The sequence below is a fragment of the Triticum urartu genome, unplaced genomic scaffold (assembly GCF_003073215.2).
Source record: "Triticum urartu cultivar G1812 unplaced genomic scaffold, Tu2.1 TuUngrouped_contig_10304, whole genome shotgun sequence".
NCBI classification, from domain to species: Eukaryota; Viridiplantae; Streptophyta; class Magnoliopsida; order Poales; family Poaceae; genus Triticum; species Triticum urartu.
The window spans coordinates 1-9,960 of NW_024111157.1; the positions used below are offsets into that span (position 1 = coordinate 1).

At 42.4% G+C, this 9,960-nt stretch overlaps 1 long non-coding RNA gene across 1 annotated transcript; it reads left to right on the forward strand.

The window, feature by feature from the left end:
* The first annotated feature begins 12 nt into the window (after nt 1-12).
* On the forward strand, nt 13-1,581 carry LOC125526497. Its single transcript, XR_007291715.1, has 3 exons — nt 13-212; nt 283-502; nt 1,376-1,581. It is a non-coding gene; the product is annotated as an uncharacterized LOC125526497 (long non-coding RNA).
* The last annotated feature ends 8,379 nt before the right edge of the window (nt 1,582-9,960 follow it).

Consider the following 9,960-nt stretch of genomic DNA (forward strand, 5'->3'; position numbering starts at 1 on the left):
CGCCGTCGCCGTCCTCGGCCACTCGCCGTCCCGACCTCTCCACTCGCCTCCTCTGGCCAGCCAACCATAGTGGCATCGTTCCTCTGACACGCGGAGGGGCTCTCCTCTCCCACCGGTCGGCGCTTCGACTTCGACTCCTACAACCGCCCCTGTTTGCTCCCCACGCTCGTCCGCTCCGGATCCAGATCCACGGCCCCATTCGCCATTGCTTGGTAGGAAGCGCTTTATCTTGTGTTCTAGAGCCTGGATCTCACGGCATACCCCTTTTTGTGTGTGATGCAGCTTCTAGGGAGGGATGTTGAACGGACAGATTGAGGCCGTGCCGCCGTTCAGGACAGGCTGCTGGTGCTGGCCGTGGACGGGCTGCCGGTGGCAGCGCCGCTCAACGGCCGTCGCTGCTGTCCACTCGGCTCGGACAACTACACCGTTATCCAGATGACCTTAGCCCGCCCCGCCTCCACCTCCGCACTGGCCATGACGCCGTGACGCCCCAGCCGCCTAGGTGCTGCTGCACTTGTCTAGTACTTCTCGCATTTTTGTTTGATGGACGACCAGTATAAGGGTCTCAGATTCAGTACAATGTTACACTTCTGCACAAATCGCTGTTGCCATTGCCGAGAATTGGTGTGTGCATTGCCTTGCCTTGAGCGTGAGTTAGTTATTTTGCCAAATGAGGCGTTCAACTAGATAGTTGGATTCGGATGATAGTGTAGATTTATAGTAGGAACTAATTAGAAGTAGTACAAACACACGGGATGTTCATTTGAAGTTTTTAGCTACATACTAGCTGTGAACTGTTTGAGAGCTCCCTCGCTCTACAACTTCAGAATTTTATAGCCTTTTGCAGTTGCTTCTTTCATGTAGAGCTCAGGACATTAAGTGCAGGGTTGTAAAATTCCCATGACTTTTGTTTGTTTGTAGAGTATCTTCTATTTAATGCCATCATGTCAACTTCCTAAATATAATGATGACACTGTTTTCTTGGGGATAGTTATAACTGAAGAATACTTTCAGGTTTCCAAACCTTGGACATATGAGTGATTCTCTTTAGAACTGTATACATTCCAAGGGATACGAAAGTAAGGTTAGGATCCCAGAACATCTGCAAGTACAATTTTAGAACCTCCAAAATGACTTAATATGCTTAACTAGCTCTAAAATGACATAATATGCTTAAGAAATGACATATTTTAGCTCCTAAATGACTTCATATGCTTAGCTAGCTCCAAAATGACATAATGACCTTACTTAGCTCCAAAATGACCTATTTTACAGATATAAGTTGCATCATAATAATCTTCACATTTTAGTTGCATCATAATAATCTTCTTCTTCTAGTCTTCTTCTTCTAACTTTCTTCTTTCCCATTTTACAGATTTGCTTAAGATCACGGAAGCTTGGGTTGATGGAGTGCTTGTATTTAGTTTTTGTTTTGACCTTGTGAAACTTGCTACCTATGGATGAAACTGTGTAATATTAATGAAACTATGTATATATACGGATGAAACTTGCTACTATTGGTAACATGTGTTGGATATATATATGTGTTCATGACTATTGGTAATATGTGTTGAATATGCTATATTGGTCATATAAGTATATTTGTGTTTGATTTTCTGTGAAAATGAATTGATATAAGAAAAAATAAAATTAAATGGGGCAATATAGGCACTTTGCCATCTGCTGGCAGATGGCAAAGAGCTTTGCCTTCAGCTGGCAGATGGCAAAGAGGCCACGTGTCATCTACATGTAAAATTTGGGCTGGCCTATTTGGGCTCTTTGCCATGGGGGCCGAAAAAGAGCCTGCAGCCTTTGCCATCAGCTGGCGGATGGCAAAGAGCCTGCAACCTTGGCCATCAGCTCATGGATGGCAAAGAGCCTATAGCCTTTGCCATCATCTGGGCGATGGCAAAGCGCCTGCAGCCTTGCTGGCAGATGTCAAAGCACGCTGTTAGCCTCCTAACATGGCTAACCCCGTTCCTCTGCCGTCCAGAGGCTTTGTCATCTGCCCGCTGATGGCAAAGGCCACATGCTCTTTGCCATTTGCCAGTAGACGGCAAAGAAGCCTTCACCGTAGTTTATTCAGACGGCAAAGAAGCCTTTTTCGTAGTTTATTCAGATGACAAAGTGCCTGATTCCTGTAGTGCACAAACAAAGTTTGTACTGGCCCCAAAACCAATCCAAAGTTGGGGGGTCCGACGCAACCTCGTCTCTGATGGCAAAGGCCACATGCTCTTTGCCATTTGCCAGTAGACGGCAAAGAAGCCTTCACCGTAGTTTATTCAGACGGCAAAGAAGCCTTTATCGTAGTTTATTCAGATGACAAAGTGCCTGATTCCTGTAGTGCACAAACAAAGTTTGTACTGGCCCCAAAACCAATCCAAAGTTGGGGGGTCCGACGCAACCTCGTCTAGCGGCGCTTAGGGGTCCTCGTCGCTGCTATTCGAGTGAGCGTCCTCGAGGGGCGGCAACTCCTCGTCGGCGCATGGGCAGACCGACGGTGCCATGGCAAACATTTGAGAGAGAGGGCGAGCGAGGGGAGGATGTAGATGGGGATGCAGGAGGGACGACGTGAGCAAGGTAGTATTTATTGGCGGCCGGAATCTAGATCGACGGGGACAGTACACGCGCTGGTCGCCGGAATTTATGAGTAATGTAGTTTGAATTACACACGATTCCCGCATCAAAATCCGTGTGTGACAATAATAGCCAAAATCCGTGTGTGAACATAATAGCTGACGGTTTCCAATACAGAACCCTGTCTGATTAATGATCCCCGCCACTCACCTACCAAACTTCGAGCCGCGAGATAGAGTGCCAATCGTGTGGGGGCCAGTTGTGTTGCCAGATCTTTACATTTTCTTTTTTGAAAACCAGATATTTACACCCTCTGATGATTTTTTAACTCGCACACAAGTACACAAAAATATGATTTTTTTTCAAACCGTTATGGTTAGGCGTTGCTTGTAGATGTAGTTCAAATTTGAATTACGGTCATTAAATGGCTAGAAAATCACTTAAATGTCTTTAAAAGGTCAAATGACCCCTGAAATTCTCCAATTTTTCACATGACAGTTTAGTGCACGTTAAACTACAAAAAAAATTAAAGGCCATAAGAGGAAGTTATCTCCCGTTTATCATCAAACACGCATTGTTCCCTCTCGGAACCACGAACCTTTTAGTGAGTTGCTTCGGTTTGTGAGGGGTGTGTGTCCAAACATTCGTCAAACATGCCAATTTTTTTTACCACGTCATCTTGGTGGCATGACATCAAATCAAGCAAGGTTTCATGTTTTTTGATCATTTTTTAATTTTTTGAAATTGAAATGCCATGGCACTCCATTTATGTGCCCATGCCGTGAGACCAATATGTTTGAAAATTCCTTCTAATTTACTGCACATGGAATTAACTCGCACACAAGTACACAAATATGATTTTTCAAACCGTTATGGTTAGGCATTGCATGTAGATGTAGTTCAAATTTGAACTATGGTCATTAAATGGCTAGAAAATCACTTAAATGTCTTTAAAAGGTCAAATGACCCCTGGAATTTTTCAAAATTTCACATTACAGTTGTAGTAGTGCACGCTAGACATAGAACAAAAATTGAAGGCCATAAGAGGTAGCTATCTCCCGTTCGTCATCAAACATGCATTGTTCCCTCTAGGAACCACGAGCCTTCTAGTGAGTTGCTCTGGTTTGTGAGGGGTGTGTGTGTCCAAACTTTCGTCAAACATGCCAATTTTTTTACCACACCATCTTGGTGACATGACATTACATCAACCAACGTTTCACGTGTTTCTGATATTTTTTTAATTTTTTGGAATTAAAATGCCATATCACTCCATGCATACATATGCATGTGTCCACGTCGTGAGACAAATATGTTCGAAAATTCCTTCTAATTTAATGCACATGTAATTAACTCGCACAAAAGTACACAAATATGATTTTTCAAACCGTTATGGTTAGCCGTTGCATGTAGATGTAGTTCAAATTTGAATTACGGTCATTAAATGGCTAGAAAATCACTTAAATGTCTTTAAAAGGTCAAATGACCCCTGGAATTTTCCAAAATTTCACATTACAGTTGTAGTAGTGCACGTTAAAGGTAGAAAAAAATTGAAGGCCGTAGGAGGAAGCTATCTCGCGTTCGTCATCAAACATGCATTGTTCCCTCTCGTAACCACGAGCCTTCTAGTGAGTTGCTCCGGTTTGCGAGGGGTGTGTGTCCAAACTTTTGTCAAACATGCCAAATTTTTTACCACATCATCTTGGTGGCATGACATTACATCAACCAAGGTTTCTTGTGTTTCTAATATTTTTTTAATATTTTGGAATCAAAATGTCATGTCACTCCATGCACACATATGCATGTGTCCATGTCGTGACACAAATATGTTTGAAAATTCCTTCTAATTTAGTGCACATGGAATTAACTCGCACACAAGTGCAGAAATATGATTTTTCAAACCATTATGGTTAGCCGTTGCATGTAGATGTAGTTCAAATTTGAATTACAATCATTAAATGGCTAGAAAATCACTTAAATGTCTTTATAAGGTCAAATGACCCCTAGAAATTTCCAAAATTTCACATTACAGTCGTAGTAGTGCATGTTAAACATATAAAAAAATTGAAGGCCGTAAGGGGAAGCTATCTCCCATTCGTCATCAAATATTCATGGTTCCCTCTCGGAAACACGAGCCTTCTAGTGAGGTGCTTCGGTTTGTGAGGGATGTGTGTCCAAACTTTCGTCAAACATGCCAAATTTTTTACCACATCATCTTGGTGGCATGACATTACATCAACCAAAGTTTCATGTGTTTCTGATTTTTTTTAATTTTTTGGAATTAAAATGCCATGTCACTCCATGCATACTTATGCATGTGTCCATGTCGTGAGACAAATATGTTTGAAAATTCCTTCTAATTTACTGCACATGAAATTAACTCGCACACAAGTACACTAATATGATTTTTCAAACCGTTATGGTTAGCTGTTGCATGTAGATGTAGTTCAAGTTTGAATTACGGTCATTAAATGGCTAGAAAATCACTTAAATGTCTTTAAAAGGTCAAATAACCCCTAGAATTTTCCAAAATTTCACATTACAGTTGTAGTAGTGCACGTTAAACGTAGAAAAAAATTGAAGACCGTAAGAGGAAGCTATCTCCCATTCGTCATCAAACATGCATTATTCCCTTTCGGAACCACGAGCCTTCTAGTGAGTTGCTCCGGTTTGTGAGGGGTGTGTGTCCAAACTTTCGTCAAACATGCCAAAAAATTTACCACAACATCTTGGTGGCATAACATTACATCAACCAAGGTTTCATGTGTTTCTGATATTCTTTTAATTTTTTGGAATTAAAATGCCATGTCACTCCATGCATACATATGCATGTGTCCATGTTGTGAGACAAATATCTTTGAAAATTCCTTCTAATTTACTGCACATGGAATTAACTCGCACACAAGTACACAAATATGATTTTTCAAACCGTTATGGTTAGCCGTTGCATGTAGATGTAGTGCAAGTTTGAATTACGGTCATTAAATGGCTAGAAAATCACTTAAATGACTTTAAAAGGTTAAATGACCCCTAGAATTTTCCAAAATTTCACATTACAGTTGTAGTAGTGCATGTTAAACGTAGAAAAAAATTAAAGCCCGTAAGAGGAAGCTATCTCCCGTTCGTCATCAAACATGCATTGTTCCCTTTCGGAACCACGAGTCTTTTAGTGAGGTGCTCTAGTTTATGAGGGGTGTGTGTCCAAACTTTCGTCAAATATGCCAAATTTTTACCACATCATCTTGGTGGCATGACATTACATCAACCAAGGTTTCATATGTTTTTGATTTTTTTGATTTTTTGGAATTAAGTGCTATGTCACTCCATGCTTAATTGTGTCATAGCCGTTAGACCAATATGTTTGAAAATTCCTTCCAATTTACTACACATGGAATTATATCGCACACAAGTACACAAAATATGAGTTTTCAAACCGTTATGGTTAGCTATTGCATGTACATGTAGTTCAAATTTCAATTATGGTCATTAATGTTGGGGAACGTAGTAATTTCAAAAAAAATCCTACGCACACGCAAGATCATGGTGATGCATAGCAACGCGAGGGAAGAGTATCGTCCACGTACCCTCGTAGACCATAAGCGGAAGCATTATGAGAACGCGGTTGATGTAGACGTACGTCTTCACGATCCGAGTGATCCAAAGTACTGAACGTACGACACCTCTGAATTCAGCACATGTTTAGCTCGATGACGTCCCACAAACTCCGATCCAGTAGAGCTTCAAAGGAGAGTTCCATCAGCATGACGGCGTGATGATGGTGATGATGTTGCTACCGATGCAGGGCTTCGCCTAAGCATTGCTACGATATGATCGAGGTGAATTATGGTGGAGGGGGGCACCGCACACGGCTTGGAACAATCAACTTGTGTGCCCTAGGGTGCCCCTGCCCCCGTATATAAAGGAGCAAGGGGAGAGGCCGGCCGGCCCTTGCAGGACGTGCCAGGAGGAGGAGTCCTCCTCCTAGTAGGAGTAGGACTCCCCTTCCCTACTCCTACTAGGAGGGGGAAAGGAAGGAGGAGAGGGAGAAGGAAAGGGGGGCGCCGCCCCCCTTCCCTAGTCCAATTTGGACTAGAGGGGGAGGGGGCGCATGGCCTGCCCTGGCCGGCCCTCTCTCTCTCTCCACTAAGGCCCATATGGCCCATTACTTCTCCTGGGGGAGGGGGGGGGTGTTCCGGTAACCCTCCGGCACTCCGGTTTTCTCCGAAATCACCCGGAACACTTCCGGTATCCGAATACAGTCGTCCAATATATCAATCTTTATGTCTCGACCATTTCGAGACTCCTCATCATGTCCGTGATCACATCTGGGACTCCGAACTATCTTCGGTACATCAAATAACATAAACTCATAATACCGATCGTCATCGAACGTTTAAGCATGCGGACCGCACGGGTTCAAGAACTATGTAGACATGACCGAGAAACATCTCCGGTCAATAACCAATAGCGGAACCTGGATGCTCATATTGGCTCCTACATATTCTACAAAGATCTTTATCGGTCAAACCGCATAACAACATACGTTGTTCCCTTTGTCATCGGTATGTTACTTGCCCGAGATTTGATCGTCGGTATCTCAATACCTAGCTCAATCTCATTACCGGCAAGTCCCTTTACTCGTTCCGTAATGCATCATCAGACAACTAACTCATTAGTTGTATTGCTTGCAAGGCTTATAGTGATGTGCATTATCGAGAGGGCCCAGAGAAACCTCTCCGACAATCGGAGTGACAAATCCTAATCTCGATCTATGCCAACTCAACAAGTACCATCGGAGACACCTGTAGAGCACCTTTATAATCACCCAGTTACGTTGTGATGTTTGGTAGCATCGGGTGCTAAGCTAATGGAATGGGTCATGTCAATCAGATCATTCTCTCAATGATGTGATCTCGTTAATCAAATAACAGCTCATTGTTCATGGTTAGGAAACATAACCATCTTTGATTAACGAGCTAGTCTAGTAGAGGCATACTAGTGACACTCTGTTTGTCTATGTATTCACACATGTATTATGTTTCCGGTTAATACAATTCTAGCATGAATAATAAACATTTATCATGATTATAAGGAAATAAATAATAACTTTATTATTGCCTCTAGGGCATATTTCCTTCAGTCTCCCACTTGCACTAAAGTCAATAATCTAGATTACACAGTAATGATTCTAACACCCATGGAGCCTTGGTGCTGATCATGTTTGGCTCATGAGAGAGGCTTAGTCAACGGGTTTGCAACATTCAGATCCGTGTGTATCTTGGAAATATCTATATCTCCCACCTGGACTTGATTGCGGATGGAATTGAAGCGTCTCTTGATGTGTTTGGTTCTCTTGTGAAATCTGGATTCCTTTGCCAAAGCAATTGCACCAGTATTGTCACAAAAGATTTTCATTGGACCCGATGCACTAGGTATGACACCTAGATCGGATATGAACTCCTTCATCCAGACTCCTTCATTTGCTACTTCCGAAGCAGCTATGTACTCCGCTTCACACGTAGATCCCGCCACGACGCTTTGTTTAGAGCTGCTCCAACTGACAGCTCCACCATTCAATATAAACACGTATCCGGTTTGCAACTTAGAATCGTTCGGATCAGTGTCAAAGCTTGCATCGACGTAACCATTTACGACGAGCTCTTTGTCACCTCCATAAATGAGAAACATATCCTTAGTCCTTTTTAGGTATTTTAGGATGTTCTTGACCGATGTCCAGTGATCCACTCCTGGATTACTTTGGTACCTCCCCGCTAAACTAATAGCAAGGCACACATCAGGTCTGGTACAAAGCATTGCATACATGATAGAGCCTATGGCTGAAGCATAGGGAACACTTTTCATTTTCTCTCTATCTTCTGCAGTGGTCGGGCATTGAGTCTTACTCAACTTCACACCTTGTAACACAGGCAAGAACCCTTTCTTAGCTTGATCCATTTTGAACTTCTTCAAAACTTTATCAAGGTTGTGCTTGGTGAAATTCCAATTAAGCGTCTTGATCTCTCTATAGATCTTGATGCCCAATATATAAGCAGCTTCATCGAGGTCTTTCATTGAAAAACTCTTATTCAAGTATCCTTTTATGCTATCCAGAGATTCTATATCATTTCCAATCAACAATATGTCATCCATGTATAATATTAGAAATGCTACAGAGCTCCTACTCACTTTCTTGTTAATACAGGCTTCTCCAAAAGTCTGTATAAACCATATGCTTTGATCACACTATCAAAATGTTTATTCCAACTCCGAGAGGCTTGCACCAGTCCATAAATGGATCGCTGGAGCTTGCACACTTTGTTGGCACCCTTTGGATCGATAAAACCTTCAGGTTGCATCATATACAACTCTTCTTCCAGAAATCCATTCAGGAATGCAGTCTTCACATCCATTTGCCAAATTTCATAATCATAAAATGCGGCAATTGCTAACATGATTCGGACGGACTTAAGCATCGCTACGGGTGAGAAGGTCTCATCGTAGTCAACTCCTTGAACTTGTCGAAAACCTTTCGCAACAAGTCGAGCTTTGTAGACAGTAACATTACCGTCAGCGTCAGTCTTCTTCTTGAAGATCCATTAATTCTCGATGGCTTGCCGATCATCGGGCAAGTCAACCAAAGTCCACACTTTGTTCTCATACATGGATTCCATCTCAGATTTTGTGGCCTCAAGCCATTTTGCGGAATCTGGGCTCATCATCGCTTCCTCATAGTTCGTAGGTTCATCATGGTCAAGTAACATGACCTCCAGTACAGGATTACCGTACCACTCTCGTGCAGATCTTACTCTGGTTGACCTACGAGATTTGGTAGTAACTTGATCTGAAGTTTCATGATCATCATCATTAGCTTCCTCACTAATTGGTGTAGGTGTCACAGGAACCGGTTTCTGTGATGGACTACTTTCCAATAAGGGAGCAGGTACATTTACCTCATCAAGTTCTACTTTCCTCCCACTCACTTCTTTCGAGAGAAACTCCCTCTCTAGAAAGGATCCATTCTTAGCAACAAATGTCTTGCCTTCAGATCTGTGATAGAAGGTGTACCCAACAGTCTCTTTTGGGTATCCTATGAAGACACATTTCTCCGATTTAGGTTCGAGCTTATCAGGTTGAAGCTTTTTCACATAAGCATCGCAGCCCCAAACTTTAAGAAACGACAACTTTGGTTTCTTGCCAAACCATAGTTCATAAGGCGTCGTCTCAACGGATTTAGATGGTGTCCTATTTAAGGTGAATGCAGCTATCTCTAAAGCATAACCCCAAAACAATAGCGGTCAATCAGTAAGAGACATCATAGATTGTACCATATCTAGTAAAGTTCGATTACGATGTTCGGACACACCATTACGCTGTGGTGTTCCGGGT